Raw genomic sequence first — 5,386 nt, forward strand, 5'->3', positions numbered from 1 at the left:
CTACTCGATAACGGCAGTACGGCTAACTTTATAACGCAGTCGCTTTGCAGTAAGCTAAAATTACCTACACGTTCCGTAAGTTCTGAAATTAATGGCATTAATAATCAATCGTTAACTAGTACCCAAGCATGCAACCTAACAATCCAGTCCCAGTGTTGTAGGTATAGAACGAATATAGATTGTTATATATTACCGGAGATAACTAAAATACTTCCTTCTACTTTTATAGACGTCAGTCAACTTTCGATGCCCGCAGATCTACATCTAGCTGACCCTACGTTTAACATACCGTCAGTAGTCGATATTCTCGTCGGGGCTGAAGTTTTCTGGGATGTAATATACAATAAATCAATTAACCTAGGGAAACACAAGCCTAAGTTAGTCAAATCAAAATTAGGTTGGATTGTTACAGGCCAATTACCGATACAGTCAACATCAAATTTTACGCATTCTTGTAACTTGTCTATAAGAGATCTGGACAACAATTTGAAAAGGGTTAGCCATCTTCCAAATCTACTTGCCATTACAACGCATCACAACTATTAAATCTAGCTGGATTGAATCGCGAGTCAGGTTTTCGATCTTTAACAAATAAATTTTCTAACTTCAATCGTCTTATAAGAGTAATGTCATATGTGCAACGTTTTGTATATAATCTTAAAAACAAAAATAACAAACAAACCGATTTACCTACTAAGGATGAATTAGATCAAGCCTTAAAAAGCGTAATGCAGAACGCTCAAATTGATATGTTTCCCGACGAATACGTTTTGTTAAAAAAGGGTAAATCGTCACCTCGTAAGAATAGACTTTCGTCTTTGAGTGACGGTATCATACGTGTAGGCGGAAGGCTTGAAAACTCATCTTACGAATATAATATAAAACATCCTATTTTGCTGTGTAGTAAACATCACGTTACTAAAATATTATTTCAGAAATATCACATTGATTTATTGCACGCAGGACCTCAACTGCTCTTAGCAAATATACGTCAATTATATTGGCCCTTAGGGGGCATAAATCTTTCTCGAATAATCGTAAGAAATTGCATAAGATGTTTCAGGTATAAAAATACAACTATACAGCCTGTCATGGGACAATTACCAATTTCTCGTACCAACTTAGAATTTCCATTTTTACATTGCAGTGTCGACTATGCCGGACCTATACTGATAGCTGACCGGAAAGGACGAGGGTGTAAGCTTATAAAATCGTATGTGTGTATTTTTGTTTGCCTTGCAGTCAAGGCTGTGCATATTGAGCTTGATACAGATCTGTCTAAGGAAGGCTACATGTCAGCCTTGAACCGTTTCGTGGCTCGTCGGGGCAAACCTCAGTCCATCCTGTCAGACAATGCAACGAACTTTGTCGGAGTTTCCAACGAGTTGGAACAATTTTTTCAGACTTCAAACCTCCCTTCGGAGGTCGCTCAGCAGGGTATTAAATTTTCCTTTGCCCCTCCATATTCTCCACATTTCAACGGCATTGCTGAAGCAGCGGTTCGTTCGACAAAATATCATCTTAGGCGCTTGATGCAAATGACTCACTTTACATATGAGGAACTTACCACTTGTCTAACTCAAATTGAAGCCGTTTTGAATTCCCGTCCACTCACCCCTCTCTCATCTGATCCCACTGACCTATCTGCTCTTACTCCTTCCCATTTCTTAATCGGACGATCTCTTTTATCTGTACCTTATCCACAGGTGACAAACATGAAGGTCGAGCAATTGCAACGTTACGAAAGAATCAATTATATGAAGCAACACTTTTGGAAGCGATTTTCTAAAGAATACGTCTCTTTACTTCAAACTAAGACTAAATGGTTCCATTCAACAGGAAATCTATCTGTGGGGACTCTTGTACTATTGAAGGAAGCAGGTCAACCTCCCCTACTGTGGCCATTGGGACGAGTCACCAAAATTTACCCTGGCGTCGATGGCGGTTCAAGAGTGGCAGAACTGAAGATGAAAGGGAGAACTGTTCTGCGAAGCTACAAAAACATCTGTCCGCTTCCCTTCGACTAGAATCTTCTTACCACTCTTACATCATGACTCTTGCCTTACAACCACTTTCGTCTGCTTATCCACAGCCATGGGCCCATCACTCTGCTTCTTTGAACAAAGATGTTCAACCCGGGGAGGATGTTCGCGCCTGAGGTGCGGGCAACACCACTACCGGTGCGAACCGACGTGCGGTGGCACGAAACGTCACTTGGACTTCCGCTTTCGACCGCCGATGCATACGCGCAACGATCAATTTGTCTATTTGCAACTCTGTATTTACCGCTTATTAAACCATTATAACCAAATACTTGTGTTTGGCCTAAACATATGCTTCAGGAAATTAATACCTCATCATCCCGCATATTTCACCCGCGAATGTTTGTGCTAGGAGCTAATTAATTACCCCCACCCCGGGTGTTCACTCTACCCCCAAGCCTGCCGGACTGCCAGCGCCCTCTCTAATTTATTATCTTTTATTCTTTTTGTTTCTAACAATTGTTTTATAGCAGTATATAAATTATTTTTACTAGTAACTAGTTGTCGCCTGCGACTACGTCCGCGCGGGATTAAAAAATAATTGTAGGTGATTCTCAGAGCTACTAAATGTGCATAAAATCTCATAAAAATCGGACAAGCCTTAAAAGAGTATAAGTAACATTGTGACAAGAGAATTTTATATCTAAGATTTATACTAACTGTTGCCGCAACTCCGTCCGCGCAGCATAAAAAAAACTCAATAAGTAGCCTATATGTACTTGACCACGTTCTACATCTATGCCAAATTTCAATGATTTCCATGCAATTTCAGACATATCTTCTTACAATAATCCATACATCTAAACATTCGCAATTTATAATAATAGTAAGATTGGGGAATTTAAATAAACCCGCAATCTGTCAGGGAATTACTGCTATTAGAGTTTGCTTATGATTTGTTTTACAATATTCTTTATTAATTTGTCTTTTTTCATACATTGTGTTATAAAATTTCAAATGACGTCACAATAGGCCAATGTCTCAAATACTAAACATATATTGGTAGCCGGCCAACAACAAGTGCACTAACCTTTGTATAATGCATACATCATTGCCGTCTTACGCAACATATAAATCAATTAATCTAGTCAACTTTGATAGCAGTTTGATAATTAATTTAATAATTATAATATTTAATTGTATGAAGGCAATCGTATGCCTGGCATTTTTTGGATGGATGGATTTTTATTACAACTTATAATAACAATTCAACGGATCTTAATGAAATTTGGCATAAACGTAGAAAATCGCCTGGAAATACATAAGGTATTAATTAAGTTTTTTTTTTAATTCCGTGCGGACGTAGTCACGGTCGACAACTATTATGTGGTTCATCATCATCATAATCAGCCTAAATTTTGTCCACTGCTGGATGTAGGCCTCCCCCATCGATTGCCACAATGCCCGGTCCTGTGCCGCCCGCATCCAGTGCACTCACGCAACCTTGACCAGGTCATGGGTTATGTGGTTACTAGTGTTTTATTAATATGTTAATATATATATATATATATATATATCGGACTAACTGTCGCCCGCGACTCTGTCCTTAGAATCAAAGAAAACTTAATTTGTAGCCTATGCGGTTTTCATCTATGCCAAATTCCAATCCATGCAGCTCTTCTGCAGATACCTTCTAACAAACAGCCATCCAACCAAACATTCGCATTTATTATATTAGTAAGAAATAAGATTTTGACATTTGCGAGTTAAAGTAAAAATTATTCTGACAGCAAAAGTAGTTTATTGCGAACGTCTAAACCGACAACAAAAACTATTTATTCCAAACTCAGACTGGCCGTTTACAAACTTTATATCACACCAGACCGCAACCTAAGTGTCCGCGGAAAAAAGGAATTGCAACAATAAATCCGACGCTTTCAATGTGGCAACACTGGTATAAAAATATTGTTTGTAAGTTTAAAAATAGCTGCCGGAACAAACGGAATGAATCCGGACCAATTAAATCGGGAGTTAGGAAAGCGTCCGGCTTCAACTGGGTCAGACCGGTTTATTGTTCGAAATTTATTTGACAAGCCCGGACGTTTGGAATCTAACAATATACCCTTAAAGCATACTTCCTTATAATGTTAACTTTAGTATTATTTGAATGTAAAATTACTTTTAAATGCTACCATGTAGTTCCTTTTCCAATCTTTCTCTTGATTTGAAATTAATGTCTCTAAACATATCGTCGTCTCTCTCATTATCTTGGACAAAATAGAGTTAACAATATGTTTTATACAATGATTGTGGTTTGAGTAACCATCGATAAGTAAGTTTTAAGCTAAATATTTGTCTCTCATCAGTATCAGCTCACTATACGTCCCCACCGAGGGGCTCGGAGCCTACCCTAAGTTAAGGGTGATTAGGCCATAGTCAACCACGCTGGCCAAGTGCGGGTTGGTTGACTTCACACATATCTTTGAATTTCTTCTCAGATATGTGCGGGTTGCATCACGATGTTTTCCTTCACCGAAAGAACGTCGGATAAATGTACATATGTAAATCGGAAATCGAAAAACACATTGGTACATGGCGGGATTCGAACCCAGGACCTGCAGATTGCAAGTTCAGTGCTTGACACCTGAGCCACCGACGCTCTCTTTTGTCTCTATCACAATATTACTAGCGGTCGCTCGCGACTTCGTCCGAGACGGAATTGAAGAAAATATAGTAGCCTATGTGTTCTTCGAGACTGTTTTCTATATGTATGCCAAATTTCATCGAGATCCGATCAGCCGTTCTGAAGATACATTCAAATAAACATCCATCCATCCAAACATTCGCAATTATAATATTAGTAAGATATTCTCATAAACTTACAATGAAATAAACAACATATATCAGAGTCATATTTTTCAACGTTCAATCTTAAACCAAAACAAGCAATTTCCTATCAAATCGAAATCTCGCAACATAACATGAAAGGGTTGAGCCGTCATCTGCTATTCGGGAAATTGCTTATTTGTCGAAATTACCGTCAAATTTCACTGCCATATACTTGAATTATATTATTGTCTCTCTTTTTACAAAGGAAATGTAAGAGATGACATGTTTTCTAAGTGGTACAATTAAGGCAAGTGACGTTAGCACGTATAGAAAAAGAGTGAGACAGCAAATAATTTGTAGTGTTCTCTCTGTCGCACTGTGCTCTTAATATAGCCATGTTACAAACGATCGTCTTAGTTTAATCTTGTTAATATTATAAATGCGAATGTTTAGATGGTTGTATGTTTGTTAGAAGATATCTCTAAAATAGTTAAACGGATCTCGATGAAATTTGGAATAGATATACAGTAAATTCTAAAAGAACGCGTAGACTTATTAGGTTTTTTATTCCTCAC

General features: G+C 38.0%; 1 protein-coding gene and 1 long non-coding RNA gene across 3 annotated transcripts in view; one reads left to right on the plus strand and one right to left on the minus strand.

Annotated features, from left to right (window-relative positions):
* Positions 1-5,386, minus strand: part of LOC106113849 (uncharacterized) — a 25,624-nt gene that overhangs the window by 16,903 nt on the left and 3,335 nt on the right. The gene's annotated exons all lie outside the window — the stretch shown is intronic.
* Positions 9-1,290, plus strand: LOC106113850 (uncharacterized). The gene is made up of 3 exons (XR_001227683.1): positions 9-573; positions 1,148-1,197; positions 1,273-1,290. It is a non-coding gene; the product is annotated as an uncharacterized LOC106113850 (long non-coding RNA).

Source organism: Papilio xuthus, unplaced genomic scaffold (genome assembly GCF_000836235.2).
Source record: "Papilio xuthus unplaced genomic scaffold, Pxut_1.1 DF828177.1, whole genome shotgun sequence".
Classification (NCBI taxonomy): Eukaryota; Metazoa; Arthropoda; class Insecta; order Lepidoptera; family Papilionidae; genus Papilio; species Papilio xuthus.